Source organism: Arvicanthis niloticus, chromosome X (genome assembly GCF_011762505.2).
Source record: "Arvicanthis niloticus isolate mArvNil1 chromosome X, mArvNil1.pat.X, whole genome shotgun sequence".
NCBI lineage: Eukaryota > Metazoa > Chordata > Mammalia > Rodentia > Muridae > Arvicanthis > Arvicanthis niloticus.
The window spans coordinates 30,939,619-30,958,798 of NC_047679.1; the positions used below are offsets into that span (position 1 = coordinate 30,939,619).

At 35.2% G+C, this 19,180-nt stretch overlaps 1 protein-coding gene across 5 annotated transcripts in view; it reads left to right on the top strand.

The window, feature by feature from the left end:
* Cnksr2 (connector enhancer of kinase suppressor of Ras 2) overlaps positions 1 to 19,180 on the top strand; it is a 223,579-nt gene that overhangs the window by 67,822 nt on the left and 136,577 nt on the right. The window lies entirely within an intron of this gene.

The window sequence follows — 19,180 nt, forward strand, 5'->3', positions numbered from 1 at the left end:
AAACTGTGATGCTATTCAGGAATTACCAACATTACAACTATTAAGTTCCTTTTTAGTTCCTTACTGTTTTCTACTCCCCCTTTCAACTCATTGACTATTCAGTACATGCTGTGGTTCTTTTCACCTAAATTGTGTACATAAATAAATGCTCCACTTCTGGGCAGTTCCCAGACTTTCTACTAGGAGTGATTTTTTTTCTCCTTGGCACTTTTTAATATATTTTTAATCTCTCTCTCATATCCTGTCATCTGGGAAAATCCTATTCCTCCTTATTTTCTTGTTATCAATCACTGCCATGGAAAGGACTACATATAGTTTAATATGTAGGCTATAACATTTCAATTTTGAAGGTAGCATGGTGTTTTCACAACGTTATAACATGTTTTTCCCAACAGTCAAGTTAAGGAGATAGACCAAGTATCATTATCTCATTGTTTGAGACAGGGTCTCAGAAGGTCCACGTTGCCCTAAAATTCATAATCTTCCTTCCCCAGATTCCCAAATACTAGGATTATACACATACACATTTACACTTAGTTACTGCCAATTGTAACTTTAATTCTTTTTAAATCTTATTTTTAATGATGATTCTTAAATACTTTAACCTTTCTTGTAACCCACCACCCACCAGAGGTAATAGAAAAGAAAGGATATGAGGAAAGTGGACCTGTTTAGAAAGGTTCTTTGGAGCAACTCCCCTCTGTGTTGTGTGGAAATTAGCAGTTTAATTTACAAGTTAGCAGGCAGTGACAGCTCAATCCACTTGCAAATACAGTTTAGTTTGGTAGAGTCCAATTAGCAACAGCGGTGACACAACCTAGCAGAGACAGCCAGGCCTCAGCCTCGGTTTGAGTCAGCATAGGGACCTGGAGGGCCATCAAGAAGTTCTCAGCTGTGCCTCTCTCAGGGAAGTGAAGATCAGCAAAGATTCAAAACAGACCCACAAGCATTGTACAGCTAGCTGTACCAGCAAGGCAAGCTCTGTCTCTATCACTCCATATAGTCCTGTTTATACCCTCCAAAAATCACGTGTCCTCCACATGCCTTGCCTCAGCACAGCTCTTGCTTGAAGAGGTACATCCAATCAGCCCAAGTACAAGTAAGTGACAAAAAACTGCAGCACATCACCACAATTTTTTTGATGCACTTCTCTCTATGTATTCCTGACAAGTGCAACTCAACTATGCAATGTAAGGTGGACCAATACATGCCTGTTGTTAGCAAATAATCTTTCATCATGTGTCCTTCCATGTTCTTGCTTTAGCAAAACATTTTTTCTCCTTTGTCTGCTTCAGGGAAATCTTCCTTCACGAGCCTGCCTTATCATTTCACACCCATGTCCACTTTAAAGAAACACTCCTTCACATGTTTACCCCAACAAAACACCATCCAACCAACTTTCCAAAGAACCCTTGCGTTACCACATCAGTCAATTTTATAAGTAAGGAAATTCAAAGTTATGGATGTGACATATGTGTGACATGGTTCAGGGCTTTAATCTGTGTGCTTATTACTTCTCAAGTTTAACTTTATCTTAGAATTTTAAAAAATGAGCTTTTACAAATACCAATGCTTGGGCTACCATCCAAGACTTATTAAATCAGACTGTGTTGTAGGACTTAACATTAGTATTTATTAAATGATGTCACAAATAATTCTAATATAGACCCAATTGAGATAATCACTGTACTATTCTTATACTTAAGCAGAAAATGAGTATGGAGTTGGAAGAAAATGTATAGGATCAAAAACAGTGTTTACCAAAGGTTGGTCCATGATTACTGTGGGTGAAGCATGTTAAACATGCAGATTCTGCTTGCTTTACTAAAGACTAAAAAAATTGAGATGTGTGGGCCCTAAGATTCGGTTATCAGTAGGGGATATCAGCTGAGAGCCTGGATGATGTTTAGAATTTATAACTAAAAATGGCTCATATGCCGGGTATGGCGGCACACATCCATAATCCCTGCACTTGGAAAGTAAAGGCAAGAGAATCACTGCAATCTCAAAGCTAGCCTTGTCTACCCAATAAAGACCATGCTAGCCAAGGCTACATTATGAGACCTTGTCTCAAACACACACACACACACACATACACACACACATTCATGGCTCACGGCCTCTGCAGTAAATATGTCTAAAAGGATTAGATTTATTCTCTGAAACATTAGATATGTTATTTTAATTATAACTTCTATTAAAGTTTTTGCATAACAGCTTCAAAAAGCGATACATACATATGCATACATATGTATATGGTGCTCTGATTACTGTCACCTGCCACCCTCTCTTAGAACCTCCCCACTACTCCTTTTTACCTTTCCTTCCTCCTTTTAAGTCTCTTTCTGCTATTCATTTTTGTTTGTTTGTTTTATTTTTTAACTCGCTAAGTATAACCAGGGTCATCTGTGTTACCATGTATCTAGAGCTATCCAGTAGAACATCTATACTCATTGGTGGGTCCATAACTGTAGATAAGGTCTGTTCTTCCCTCTGAATCCATCCATAGCCAGTAGCTCACTAGGAAGGATTAGGGCCCCATGAGATACACCTCAATCCATGATTGAATATTGATAGGCCCAGTTTTGTTTAGGCTCAAGGCAGGCAGGTAGTGCTTCTGCTATAAAATCCTAATTCATATGGACTGTATCAAGATAGCATTTCATAGGCCTTCTCCACATTTTTCAGCTAGTACCTTCCTTCAGTCCTTTCCTGAATGTTTCCTTGGCCTTAAGTGGGATGGTACAGATGTCGTGGTTAGTAATCCAACATTCAAACATCACTTACACTCAGGATGTAGTGCATCCATTAGTCTCTACTTTCTTTTTTTTTTTAATTTTTTTTTATTGGATATTTTGTTTACATTTCAGATGTTATCCCCTTTACTCATTTCCCCCACCACCCAGGAACCCCCTATTCCATCCCTCTCCTGCTGCTTTTATGAGGATGTGCCTCCACCCACCCACCCACTCCCACCTCCCCACCCTGGAATTCCCCCACACTGGGGCATCCAGCCTTCACAGGACCAAGGACATCCTCTTCCACAAATGCCCCACAAGGTCATCCTCCCCTACATATACAGCTGGAGCCATGGGTCCCTCCCTATGTGCTCCCAGGCTGGTGGTTTAGACCCTGGGAGCTCTGGTTGGTTGGTATTGTTGCTCTCCCCATGGGGCCACCAACCCTTTCAGCTCCTTTAGTCTTCTCTCTCACTCCTCCATTGGGAACCCCTTGATCAGTTCAATGGTTAATTGTGAGTATCCACTTCTGTATATGTTAAGCTCTGGCAGACCTCTAAGGAGGCAGCTATATCAGGCTCCTGTCAGCATGCACTTCCTGGCATCTACATCAGCATCTGCCTTTGGTGACTGCACATGGGATGGATACCCAGGTGAAGCAGTCTCTGGATGGCCCCTCCTTCAGTTTCTGTCCCACACTTTGTCTCCATATTTGCTCCCTTGAGTATTTTGTTACTCCTTCTAAGTAGGACTGGGGCATCCACACTTGGTCTTCCTTCTTCATGAGCTTCATGTGGTCTGTGAGTTGTATCTTGGGTATTGTGAGCTTATGGGCTAATATCCAATTATCAGTGAGTGAATACCATTTGTGTTCTTTTGTGATTGGGTTACCTCACTCAGGATGATATTTTCTAGTTCCATCCACTTACCTAAGAATTTCTCAAATTCATTGTTGTTAATAGCTGAGTAATACTCCATTGTGTAAATGTACCACATTTTCTGTATCCATTCCTCTGTTGAAGGACATCTGAGTTCTTTCCAGCTTCTGGCTATTATAAATAAGGCTTCTATGAACATAGTGGAGCATGTGTCCTTGTTACATGTTGGAGCATCTTCTGGGTATATGCCCAGGAGTGGTATAGCTGGGTCCTCAGGTAATACTATGTCCAATTTTCTGAGGAACCATCAGACTGATTTCCAGAATGGATGTACTAGCTTACAATCCCTCCAACAATGGAGGTGTATTTCTCTTTCTCCACATCCTCACCAGCATCTACTATCACTTGAGTTTTTGATCTTAGCTATTCTGACTGGTGTGAGGTGGTATCTCAGGGTTGTTTTGATTTGCATTTCCCTGATGACTAAGGATGCTGAACATTTCTTTAGGTGCTTTTCAGCCATTCAAGTTTCCTCAGTTGAGAATTCTTTGTTTAGCTCTGTACCCCATTTTAATAGGGTTATTTGGTTGTCTGGAGTCTAACTTCTTGAGTTTGTATATATTGGATATTAGCCCTCTATCGGATATAGGATTGATAAAGATCTTTTCCCAATCTGTTGGTAGCTGTTTTGTCCTATCACTTTTTTTCTTTTTTCTTTTTTTTTCCTCTTTTTCTTGGCAAAGAATTTCACTTAAGGATAAGAGTAGCATCAAATATATTACTATGCACTTGTAATTAATAGAGAGCCAATGCTAGTCTCCATTGTGGCAGAAACAGACAAGGATAGGAACTAACTGGATAAACAAGGATCACTAATGATATTTTAATAATTGACTATGTGTCAGACTATACCTGAATCATGTTATGATTGCATATTAGTCATCATATGGGTTGTATGAAATAGATTTTTCATACTTATATAAGATGAAATCAGCAAACTAAAAAAAAATATAGAGTTAAAGGAATGTTTTTTAATAACACAGTGCCTTAGGTTGAGTCAGAATTATCACCAACATCAACTAGGTAATTCAAGTGAAATTAGGTTTTAATGAGTAAAATAATTGAAATTATCACTAATGGTATCAGCCTAAATAACTGATAAGAATTCATTAATTAGAAGAAGTGAACTTGAATCAAACTTATAAAAATGAGATTAAACTGTTAATGAACACAAAATGGCAAAAATGCCACCTATAATGAAGGTGGCAGTAATCTGAGCCTGATGCTGTATTACACTGTGAAGGATGACAAAGTACCTCTGAAAACAATTGCACCCATATTTCCTGAAATGAGAAAATAGCCTAAAAATTTAATGACATAATTTTTTATTAACTGCATTTGTTGTATATTCATATGCATATCTATCTTATTTTACCCTTGCATTTGATGGGGGATTATATCATTCAAGATAAGATAGATTATGCTTCAGTAGCAATCTTAAAATGTTAGTGGCTTATAGAGTTTCTCCTATTCCACATCCACTCTGAACTATTAGCTCTACTATATAATTTATTCACTTCAGATCTAGGTGTTAGGGGGCAGCCTCTTCTACAATATTGCTGGCCATGATGGGAGGTAAGATAGAACATAGTGAACTGTGTTTTTTCATAGAGCTTCTATATGAAGATAAGACATTATAATCAACTCACAGTTTATTGGCCACAACATATTATGTGTGCGTGACTAAATTCAGTCACTCTAGAACATTTTCTTCTGTTTAAAAAAAAACAGTACATATTCAGACATATCTCAGTGTGATATATTAGGAGAAAATAAAAAGTGTATTAAATTTTGCAAAAGTATTACATCCAACCTCATTATCATTCATTGTATTAAGAAACTTGTGTATAGAATATTTCTTAGAAGGCATACCAAGTTAAACCTATAATTTAGGCTTCTGTTATTGCTCAGATTTATTGGGACTTAACTATTCTGTCTTCATTGTCATAAATCTAGAATATTATTGGAGTACCTGAAAAAACAGTACTTTTAAAATACTGCAGTTACTGAAAATAAACGGTTTTACTTTGGGAATATACAATTTAAATAGATAAAAGATATATGGGTTAATGAGTTTTTAATTTTTTTCTACAATAACATGAGATTTAATGGTAATATAATAATAATAACCAGTGTACTGGGATTCCCTCGCACGCAGGCAAGAGGAGCCCCAAGCTAAAGCTATGAGCAATTTTTATACAGTTTAAGGAGTGGACTAGAGAAACAGTGAGTAGGCACAATATGATTGACAGAGCAGTGTGACTTTTAAACTGATTGGTCTTTAGGGAATGAGGTGGTAAGGATCTCCCTTGTCTGTAAGTGTCAAGGGTTGGTCCATTTTGCAGAATGTGTCTACCTGCTCTGGGCCTTCCTCACCTGCAGGTGGGTTCCCTTCCCTGTGGTCTGAGGAATGTTAATCCAGCAGGTGTCCTTGGAGTTTTTAAAATACTAATAGTAGGAATTTACTTGAATACATTCTAATATCAGTTTTCTTCCAATCAGGTGGCAAATTTTAAAGAATTAATATTTAATGTATATCTTTATTTGTGATAGTGTATGGTGTTTATTTTTGCTTGAACTATTTAGTTAAAACTGTCACAAGGGAAAAATCTTCTGTTCTGCTAAGCTATGGATTTTCTTTTCCTTAGGATACATTAGATTATCTTTATAATAAGTAACTTGAACATCTGGAAGCTAGAAATGCTTTGTATTACAAAAATAATACCTTCATTGTGTGAATATAAACATCTTGACATCTCTTATGTAATACAAAACTTCATGAAGAGAAAGGCTCAATTATTTTTGTTATAAATGTCTGCTGAGATCATGCACATAATGTTTTAAATCAAAATCACGTTCAGAATGTTTTTAAAGCTGTGAAACTCAATAGTTTTGTGTAAAATGGAAGTGTGAAGAAACTAAATGTACAGTGAGTTTGGTGAGTACATATTTTTTTCAAATGATGATTCTGAAAGTTATATTTTTATACTTCATCTGTAAAATATTTATTATAGAAAGTGAACATTGAGAATCAGCATAATGAAATATCTGTAAGGTGAATTAACTTCATAGAACAAATGGGACACCTAGAGAAATTAAAGGGACAAGGTAGTTTTCTATATGGTTCCCTTTTGAAATTATTGATAGTTTAATAGAAAAGATTAAGAATTGACTCAACACATGCAGAATAAACAAATATAATTAATTATGGAAATTAATTCACTGCTTCCTGAGACTAGCCAAAAAAAGATACTACAATTACAGAAATTATGGTCTTAATATAATCAATTTTCTAGTCATTTCAGTTACATCTTGAAAATTTGAAATCCTTTGGAGTTTGGGGAATCTGATTAGTTTTCTAAATAATTAGCCTTTTTCTCTACACCCCATAATCTTCATATGTTAAAGGGTTTGTTTATCCACCCATCCAACTTTGTAATATTAGTCTTTTATTTTCAATAAAAAAAATGTAAACTGGTCACAGCTACATTTGGCTTCATTTTAGGTGGTATTATTAGACTGAAATGGAGTTGACTATTACAAATTAATATCATATAAGGTATGAAAGAATTTAGCATATTCACTTCCAGAAAAAGTTTTCAGCCTTCTGATTACTTCAGGATTATTTCTTTGTGGAATCCATTGCCTCAAAAGATTCGAAGACTGTATTTGTGTAATTAATTTTTATATTTTAAAGTAATTCAGAGCCTGCAACTGACAATCAGTGAGAGCCTGCCAATGTTACAGTTAATATAAAATACCATTTCTGGTGCTCTCTTTGAAATGCCCATATTAGATTTTGTGTTCTTGCCCTTTCACTCCTGCCTCCATATCCTACACTGGAAAATATAGGTGATGCTGTTTTCCTATTTTGTTGTAGAACTTTTTTTTTTTTTTTTTTTTTTTGGTTTTTTGAGACAGGGTTTCTCTGTGTAGCCTTGGCTGTCCTGGAACTCACTCTGTAGACCAGGCTGGCCTTGAACTTAGAAATCTGCCTGCCTCTGCCTTCCAAGTGCTGGGATTAAAGGTGTGCACCACAACTGCCCCACTTGTTGTAGAACTTTAAACACATGAAATGGCAGAAAGAAGTGGAGCATAGCTCAGCCAGCAGGCACACATGGCCCAGCACTTCACATTGACACCTTGAAATTTTGTCTTATTTTATAAAAATCCTTATAAACGTCCCATTTCTGCTCAGAGTTCTTTCCCAAAGACACAGATTAGCATTATCATACATCTTATAGTCCATGTTTATGAAATTTTCTAGATGTATAAATATTATTTGTAAACATTTACATTATGCTTCTTAATTCTGGTTAACCAAAAAATAGGATGGAATCTTATCAGACAGCCTGTTAGGTGACCTTTTTGTACGTAAACATATGGGCCTGTTAATATTTATGAATACAAGAAAATACAGTTGTTTCTGACATTGACAATATTTTTGACATCTGATAATTGCCAACATAACAGTCGGACTACTGATAAACCTCATTTTTATTAAGAATCCATGTTGATTCATAATATTGGCCATTTGTGTCTGTTTTAGAAAAACTGTCTACTGAGGTCCTGTGCTCAATTTTCATTGGATTATTTGGATTTTATGTTTTATGGAATTTTAGTCATTTAGTATGCAAGTTTCTTGTGTATTTTAGGTGACAATTTCTTATGGATATTTTATTTGCAAATATTTTCTGTCTCCTAATCCAGTTTTTATTGGTTATTTAATTTATTTACATTTTAAATGTTATCCCCCTTCCTGGTTTCCCCTCCACAAACCTTCCCTGACCCCTCCCGTCCCCCTGCTTCTATGAGGGTGCTCCTCCCACCCATCTAACCACTCCCCTAGTATTCCCCTTCACTGGGGCCTCATTGAGCCTTCACAGGACCAAGGGCCTCCCCTACTCCAGTTTTTAATTTGTTCAGGGAGTTCTAAGTTCAATGTTTCATTGATAATATTTTGTTATGCAGAAACTTACATTGATGTAGTTCCACTTGGTATTTTTGCTTTTGTTTTCTGTAGCCATCATTTTTATGCATACTTGTATAAGTTTTCTTTCTTGCATTATATCTTCTTCCATTTCAAATTGTGTTGGCTCCATTTCACCTTTCCATTTCTTGGATGGTCTGTGCATTTAATTCTTTAGAATACTTAGTAATATATGGCTTAGTCTAATCACTCAATGTGTTTGTAAGTATTTAGTGATCATGAAATGTGGTAAAAATTTGGCATTCCAGTACTTAATACAAGTAAGAGACACTGATACTGTTAAATACCCGTTCTTAATGTGTCATGGTATTACTGATTGATGTGTTTTAGCCATCTAAACAGATAATATATTGTAAAAGTAGTTACAATCCAAATATCTGGATATAGTGTATCACTGTGTGCAGTAGAGAGAAAATGACTATATATGAAGAAAAAAAAAAAACCAAAAACCAAAAACAAAACAAAACACACACACACACACAAAAATCACAGAAACGGGCCATTTGTTAAATAGAAAAGAATTTTAGGGAGTCATCTAATTTCATCTGCTTCCATTTTAGTCTATGGATAATGATGACTGCTAACATTTACATATTTTATAATTTACCAACATTTCCATGTCACTTGATGTTCATAGGCAAACAGTTGTTATTATGATATTCATAGCAACTCTATAAGGTAACTATAAACATTGCCATTATTTTTTTATCTACTAATTACAGATGTCTGGCTGAAAGAAAATATTTTCTTTTGCCATGTATTATAGAGTACAGCTGATTGTAAAAACTAGAGGCATTAAGTATAATAGCACAAAGATCCAGTAATAACTACATTGAAAGACAGATATTTCATAGTTACAGCTTTATTGCCAAGTAGCTGTCTACTTATAAGAGTCATTTACTTACTTTTTGTTTCTGTTTTTTTCTCTGTGAAGCCATGATAGCTGTCTACTATGGTTATGCCACCCACATATTCCTTTTGCTTTTGTATTCTTGTCTCTATTACAACTCATAGCCCCATATAAACAAATGAAAATGTTAGGAAATTGTGAGAATAACTGGGCACTTTTCAATTAAATAGCTAACCAATCTCTTTCTCAAAATAATGATGGCAGGAACAAAAACAAGACTGTGGTAACTGAGCTGTTCAAAATGGTGGATAGTATGCAGAAAAACCTGTGCGCAATCTAGACAGACCAAATACCAACTTAGAGTGCCTGAAGGCCAATGTGTAAACCTACCAGTAGCCACGGGGCTATTAGTAATTGATGGCTGCTGGGAAAGGGAGAGTTGGGGACGTTTTAATGATGTGACTTCTGGTAGTCTAACCACATAACAGCACAAGTCTTAATCCCAAGAATAGTTGTGCAACAAACTAGACTTGATGGCAAAACAAGTAATCTCAAAATTGTGTAGGAAGGGATAGAAGGATTGAGTGGGTGGTAAGGAAAGGAGCTGAGGGTGAATATATTCAAAGAATTTTAAATGGTAGATATGTTGTTGAGGAAAAGATTTTTTTCTAAAAGTCACCTAGGATAAAATTCTGAAGAGTGAAACTGTAGCTCTTGGTAAGGCCTATGTATTAACCCATGGTCATTTTTTCTTTGCACTAAGAAAAGTCAGTCTGCTTTGGTCTTTAAAAGTATTGAACTTTAAAACCATTGAACTGATCATAGGGTTCCCAATGGAGGAGTTAAAGAGAAGACTGAAGGAGCTGAAAGGGCTTGCAGCCCCATGGGGAGAGCAACAATACCAACCAACCAGAGCTCCCAGGGTCTAAACCACCAGCCTGGGAGCACATAGGGAGGGACTCATGGCTCCATCTGTATATGTAGGGGAGGATGACCTTGTGGGGCATAGGTGGGAGAGGAGATCCTTGGTCCTGTGAAGGCTGGATGCCCCAGTGTGGGGGAATTCGAGGGTGGGGAGGTGGAAGTAGGGGGTAGGTGGGTAGGGGCAAATCCTCATAGAAGCAGGAGGAGGGAGGATGGGATAGGGGGTTCCTGAGTGGGGAGAAAAGGGGATAACATCTGAAATGTAAATAAAATATCCAATAAAAAATAGAGAAAAAAGTAAAGCTACAGTTATTTTGTCCTCCTCTTAGATTTAGCTACACACATAAAATCTCATCAACATAACCCTCTAAATTTGAGCTGAATAAGGAAGGTACCAATAGATGTGCTAACATGGTCTCAACCCTACACAAAGAACAACAAACAGCTAAGGAATGCTGAGAGGGAAACAGTCTTTTGAAGGGAACCAATTAATTATCTGGTACCAAGTGGTCAGCTCTGAAAACATAAATACAAGAAAGAAGTAACAAATATATATATATATATATATATATATATATATATATATATATATATTTATCTATATATATATGGATGGCCATAAATTTGAAAAATAATGAGTAAGGATATGAAAGGGTTTGGAGGAAGGAAAAGGAAAGGAAAAGGATATAATCTTAAAACAAATGAAATAGTTTACCTTTTGTCATTTTGGATATTTTACTACAGTAATATTAAAGTTTAAAGCCACTTTCTCAGTTTCTGAATGACTAATACTTTCTCTGTCTGACTCCTAAATAAGTGTTTGAGATTTTTGTCCAAAGCTGTCTTTCTATCATATATACTATTTTTGATAAAACTGTTGGTTCCTTGTGGCTTTATCTTTCACTTCAGTGTAAATATCTAAAAATATGGCTATATTTCAATATCAGTTCAGCCTTTTTAGCTACTTGCTAGACAATTTTATGTAACATGTTCTATCCTTATGCCATTTCCAATTTCACACACCCAAAATAAAACTATTTTCACCTCCTCAAACTCTCTTCCATATCTACTGTGCTTTTTATCCTTTTGCTTAGGAACCAGCCCTTGACATATAATGTAACTATTTATTCCCCATTGCCCTTTGACTGTGATCAGTTTTTGGCTACCTATGTCTTCTCCACCTATTCTCATCTCCCTTTCAGTCATACACTCAGAGCAAGCCCCTATTACAGAATATTTTATTTAAAATCTTGATATTTTTCTCCTTTTGAAACCCATAACCTCTTCCCCAGGACCTAAATGTAACCAAGTGCTTTTCGTATTCATGTATGTAAACACTCCTGTTTTATTAAAAGTAAAGTTCACACCACTAGTATCCCCAAAGATAAAATGCCTCCCTGGTGTGTCTGCAACTTTATATGAATTCCTATATTTGAGATATGGCACCAAAATTACATTTGTGCCTTAAAATCACAAGAAACAGGGAAAAGGATAAAAAAAAAAGAACAAGAAAAATGCCTTATTTCACTTCTACACTTTGTACCATGCATGCTTGCTCATGACTTTACTATTTAAGTAGGCTGCTTCATTTTCAACATTTCCCCAAAGAAACTGAAGAAAATGTATCTATTAGTTGTTAAAGTTTTGCCCCCTTGGTTGGGAGGAGCCTTGAAATAAATAAAATCTCTATTCTCTTTTAAACACAAAAATTTCTAACAGCTTAAGCCTTTAAATATTTTCATAAAATAACTCCACATTGCTACTTCTACCTTCATTTCCACTGTATTCTCTGCATACACTTTATACTCTAGCCAAATAAGTCTCCATATTTCTTACTGATATTTTTATTTTATATTTTAATGCGACTGATTTAATTTTTATTTTTCCATTATCTCATATCCATCAAATGAGGTTTTTAAGTAGATTTAAAAGATGCATTTCATGTTTCTTTTTTGTCTTTTTTTTATTTTATTTTATATTTTATTTACATTTCAGATACCATCCCCTTTCCCCATTTCCCCTCCCTAGAAAACCCCTGTCCCATGCCCCCCCTTTCCTTTTTGCTTTTATACAATTTTTTAAAATGTTAATCAAAGGATTTATAAGTTTGGTAATGCTCAATCAGAAGCGTAAACCAATACCCAACCCAGACATAAAAACTATCTTTGACTGGTGGAGACATGTGAACATCTGCCTCCATGCCCCCTCTCTCTTTCTCTCTCTCATCACCTAGCTTCTCCTCTCCTTCATCTTCTCTCCTTACTCCATCTCTTCCTCTCAGTACTCCTTCCCACTTAGCTCCTCCTACATATCACTCTTCCTGTTAAAGTAGAACTTTTCTCTCAAAATACAATTAGAGCATACTTATTCCTAATTGTACCAGTGAGGTACAAGATAGTCCTAATAACCAGTCCATCATTTTGTTGACTAACCAGAACCTCTGTCATCTCTCCTAACTAAAACACTTACCTTTGATCCTGGGTTTGTTTTTTTTTGTTGTTGTTGTTGTTTTGTTTTGTTTTGTTTTGTTTTTTGGCTTTAGAATGAATGTCAGCTGAAAACTATCTACTCAGATCTTTTCTCTCAAAGTAAATAGCCAGGATTGGCTATGAGACTATAGGTCTTCAACCCCGTCAGAAATCCAGAATGACTGAGTTAACTGAAGTTATGGGAAGCACTAAACATAGCTTCTAAAACTTAGCCAATTTATAGAGACCTCTGAACACCTGGAAAGGCCCTATACTACCGAACGTTCGAGCATCAAATCTTCAGCCTTCTGGCCCAGAGTCATCTGACAGAACTTAGAAATGCAGGATTATTAAGGGCTGATTACTCTGTCTAGGCAGATATAATCACTTACTGATTTTTCTATTATTCATTTTTTTAATATACGGCCTGAAATGTTATTTTGCCCTGATTTCCCAGTTTTCTGATTCAAGTCCACTTAGGCCAGTTAAATATAACATGTCTTCTCCCAGAAAGATAAATCAGAATTACCAATCATAATCTATTTCCTTTTGATGAACCTTTTCATTAACATTATGCCATCTTCATTTTATTATTATTTTCCTTCCAATAAATAAGGAAATTGAAGGATGAAGTTTAACATATCATTAATGACTCAAAGATGCCTGATATCACATTTCAATAATACCAAAAAGCATGATGTATGGCAAACTGTGACTTCAATGGAGGGATTTGTCAACAGAGGAAAGAGAGAACTTGTTGCTTGAATTACTAACACATATATAAAAGACATTTCAATACCTTAATGACAGAATTATGTAAAAAAATATGTAGTATGAATATACTATATTCAAAGGCTTATATTGGTGGATCATTAAACTTACTTCTAATATTATTATTTATAAAAATATGGTATTAACACTAAATTTAGAGTGATGAAAATCTATGGCATTTATAAAAATGTAATTCCTTGAAGTACAGTCATATACCATACTAGAGACCTATACTATTTCTTTTTACCATTTAGTAACCAATTTATTGTGCTTATGATTATAATACACATATATGTTAATGAGAAGTACTAGTTATTCATATTGTTATGACCCTTTGGTGCTTAAAACTTGTTGAAGTTATATAGTATAACATCAGTAGTGCATGGGAATAGAATTCACTTTGTATATTCTGTGCTCAGTATAGCAAAGACATCATTTTTTAACTGAATGGATGATTGACTATAATCTATGATACAGTTATAATCTATGATAAGATGGCAATTTTGTGTATTTGCTTTTTGAAACAAGAAGCAATTGAAATTGAAAGAAAAATTCCTCACTTTTATAAATGCTTTCTTATTAGGAATTAGGTGCATAAAATTTGAATCACAAGGTTTACAGAAGCATTGTATGGGGAAGGATAAAAAACAATTGCAAATTCTATTTTACATGTACAGTAAAAGGTTTTGAAAAAGTACAGCTTTGGTTTTGAAAAGTATTCATGGAAATATATATTGTTCTAAATCCAATTTTTTTTAAAACTAAATTTAACTCTAACATGAAAATAAGTGGAACATAAGAGATGTATCCTTCTGTAGCATTGACATCCTCATAAGGATTTAGATTTTTCTATATGCAATAATATTTTCTTTTTAAAACTTGAGATATTTTTATTAGGAAAGGATTTGGCCCAAAGTTTTAATAAAACCTACACTTTGAAAAGCCAGTATTTAACATTCTATTTGGATAGAAGTAAAATAACTTACTATTAGAATTAATCATCCAAAGTACCTATGGCTGCTTATTTATCATGATAAAACTAATTAAATAAAATTAATGTTTAACAAAATATCATATTATCATTTATTTTTATTTTCCCTGATAGCAGGTTCATCTTCACTGACTCTGCTCCTATGGTTTGTTATTTAGTTATTAATATGCTCTGGCCTTGTCCTTGATAATAGCCTCTGTCTTTCAATAAGAAACAAGCCAATCTAGGTCAATGAAGGTAGATATATAAACAAATATATGGAGCTATTCAAGACAGTGAGCTGTTAAATTAGGTTAGTGGATAAAAAAACAACTGATCAATTGTGTGGATGTGAAACTGCATCACATGGTTCTGTGGAATAAAGGGCTGTTTTGAGCAAGCCAGCAACAATATTTTAAATCAGTTTACCAAGCTGTGAATTCTGTACATTTAATAATTTTTACTTTGGTTAGTTGTTCCTCTATCATTTAGTACTCTTTAAAAATAAACTTTTTCTAAAACTATGATATTAATCAAAATCATCTTAGCACTCTCCATCTGAGAGCCCAGTGAATCTATATTATGGGGCATGAAATCTGAGACTGAATTTTAATTTTATCTCTGAGTACTTCTTATATGGAAAGCTGAAATTTGAAAATAGTTATATTGGCTTAAATGTGTTTGGTTGCAAATACATTGCTTTTGCATCTCTAGGACATGCCAGAGACCTGGGATGGGGGAGGCTCCAGGGAATCTATGAGGGTCACTGTAGCTAAGACTCCTAGCAGTGGGTGATATGAATGAAGCCTGAAGTGGCCACCTCCTGTAACCAGGCAGGACTCCCAGTATAGAGATAAGGATGCTGACCCACAAAACCTTCTACCCAAAATTTGTCCTGTTTACAAGAAGTTCAGAGACAAACATGGAGCAGAGACTGAGGGAATGGACAACCAATGACTGGCGCATATTGAGACCCATCCATGGGCAAGATCCAATCCCTAACACTATTAATGATACTCTGTTAAGCATGCAGAAAGAAGCCTAGCATAACTGTCCTCTGAAAGTCTCCACCCAGCAGCCAATGAAAATAGATGCAGAGACCCATAGTGAAACATTGGATGGAGTTCAGAGAGTCTTGTGGAAGAGTTGGGGGGAAGGATTGTGGGACATGGAGAAGATAGAAATTCCACAAGAAGACCAACAGAATCAACTAACCTGGATCATTGGAGGCTTCCAGAGACTGAGCCTCTAACCAGAGTATATGTGGGCTGGACCTAGTACCACATCCACAAACATATGTAGAAAATATGCAGCTTGGTCTTCGTGCAGACCACCCAGCAACTGGAGTTGGATGCCCCTGACTCTGTTGACTGCCTGTGTATCCTGTTTCCCTAACTTGGTTTTCTTGTTGGGCCTCAGTGGGAAAGGATGTGCTTAGTCCTACAGTAACTTGATTTACCTGAAGTGTTGGTATCCAGAGGGTGCTTCTCCCCTTATCAGAGGAGAATGGGATGGGGAATGGGGGTAGAGGCTAAGTAAGGTGGGGACTGGGAAGGAGGGGGCAATGGTCAGGATATAAAATAAATTAATAAAAAAGAAAATTCATTTTTTAAAAATTTCACTTAAAATCATTTAACTATACTTATTTTAATTGGTAATCTTAATTCTAACATTTGTGTGTTTTTTATTCTGGTTGAACATTTTAACTACATTGGTCACCTGATGTATCTATTTCTTTAGACTTCTACTTTAAAGATTATATTAGATTCACTAAGCATGTATCATTAGTTTATTATTCAAAGATGCCTAGATCTATAAATATAAATGTAATAATTCAGACACTGAACCACAGCTGACATAAAGTTTTACAAGGAATACTATAATCCAGTTGTATTGAATGTTATAAGAAAAGTATTAACTTTTAAAGATAAATAATTATCCTTTTACATAATTTGTGACATATATGCTTCTAAAGACATTAAACTTTAAATGTTGTGAAAATATGAATTTCCTGTGTAGTTTTGGCACATCTGTGCAAATACTACATTGTTTGGTTCATTTCTGATACTGTAATAAAATACCCTAACATGAAGCAATGTAAGGAAGAAGGGGGCTTGTTTCATTTAATAGTTACAACTACAGTCTATCATTGTAAGGAAGTCAAGGCAGGATATTCAATGAACTGGCCATATCAAATTCACAATCAAGAGTAGAGAAATGAATATATACATCTTTGCTTGCTTGTTTGTGCTCACCTTGATTTTTCTGTTCTTATATTGTTCAGGACCCTTGCCTAAAACATGGCACCAGCCACAACAAGCTGAATCTTTCTGTATTACCTTAAGACAATAATCCCCTGGCCCTGGACTCAGGCCAACCAAATATAGGGAATCTGTCATTGAGATTCTTTTCCCAGTAATTCTAGGTTATGAGGAGTTGACAATTTAACCATTATACACGATATTTTACTTATTTTTGTGTGCCTAGCACAATAGATTAATAGTTGCTCATTCAAGAGGAAAAGACATCTATATGGTTCAATCAGTTTAGCATATATAATGTCACTAAACTAATTTTTTTGGTTTTTGTTTATGTTTTTTATTGGATATTTTATTTATTTACATTTTGGATGTCATCCCCTTCCCCATTTCCCCTCCCTAGAACCCCTATCTCATCCCCACTCCTCCTTTTTGCTTTTATACCATTTTAATTACATGCAGGTATTAAGGTCAGGTCTAGGTTGAGGAATTAGCAATACAATAGATGCAAATATTCATGGAACAAGCAAGACATTAAACAAAGTCCCATGATCATTCCTGTGATCACTGTTTCTAATGGCTTATCAGAATGACAAAAATATCTGAGCCTACTTCCCTGTCCTAGCCCAAAGTCATTTTCATGTCTGAAGTCTACTTCCTTGTTCTAACCTAATATTTAGATTTCTGTCTGAAATCACTTCTTTATTCTAGCCTAATATTTAGATTCCTGCCTGAAATTACTTCTTTGTTCTAACCTACGATTTAGATTCTATTTTATTACATATATATTCTATCTACTAATACTTTGTAAATTTCATATTAAAGCATTAGACACATTCATGTAATTAGTATTCCACAGTATTTAGTGTGTGTCTATCCACTGTACTATCTTCTTATGTGCTCAGATTAGTTTCTTCAGAAGTAGGAATTTCCTCATGTTGACTTCTAGCTCAATACTATTCATCTTAGATAGTTTCATTCTATCTTAAATCAAAATACAGTCTAGTCTTTTCTTGTATATTTCTAATTTGACTTGGAATTAGCCATTTTCCAAGACTGCCTGGGGAATGGTATAACAAGACCACAATACTAAAAAATTATTACTAAAGTAATCTTTGTTCCTATCCCTTTTCAATGAGGAGAGGCAATATTTATGTATATTCATGCATATATAAATACATACATACATACTACACACATATATACATAAAGCACAAAGCAGGTTTTTTTGCTTTTTAGGAATATTTATGTATCTGTTTTTTCCATTGAAAAAAATAATATTTATTAATGACACAGGTATATCAACATTACATGACATTTGTTCTTTTGGATTACAAAGCATATAGACCAGATTTAGTACACTAATCCTACAAACAACAAGCAGTGGCTGTTAATAATAGTTTTAAGATTGTGCAATTTGTTAAAAAATAATTTTTGTAAAATTAAATTCTAACAAGTTAAGATATTATTATAATGCATTTCCATAAATACGTTATCCTTACCTTGGCTTTTTTGTATACATAATTTACAGCTAGTAATTAAGAGTTGACTTTGTTTTAAAGATACACAGACACAGAAATGACTATACTGGTAGACATTTTTTCCCTTTTAGCACATGAGAAAATCCTAAGTATTAGGCTTAGATTCTGATATAAACATGGCCTAACTTTTCCTCATAAAACTTTGTCCTAATCTAACAGGTATGGTGACTTATGCCTTTAATTATAGCCACTAAGAAAAATGAGGGAGACAAGTACACGTTTAAGGCCAGCCTGGGCAATATATGCCTCTGCTATGAATATGTATCTGAAGATTATTGAAAAAAGTATTGTGTTTAAATAGTATTATAAAAATAATTATTGCTTGTGGAGCTATTGGCGTTCTGTTCAATATACAGAAATCCATCAGTGTTATCTACCATATAAGCAAACTTAAAGACAAAAACAGCATGGTCATCTCAAAAAGATGCTGAAAAAGCCTTTGACAAAATCCAACAACCCAGCCGAGCGGTGGTGGCGCACGCCTTTAATCCCAGCACTTGGGAGGCAGAGGCAGGTGGATTTCTGAGTTCGAGGCCAGCCTGGTCTACAGAGTGAGTTCCAGGACAGCCAGGGCTACACAGAGAAACCCTGTCTCGGAAAAAAAAAAATCCAACAACCCTTCATGTGAAAAGTCTTGGAAACCACAGAGATACAAGGCACATACCTAAACATAAGAACAATAAGACCAGTGTGACAAGAGCTTCAAGTCTCTGAAGAAGAAAACTGAGGAAA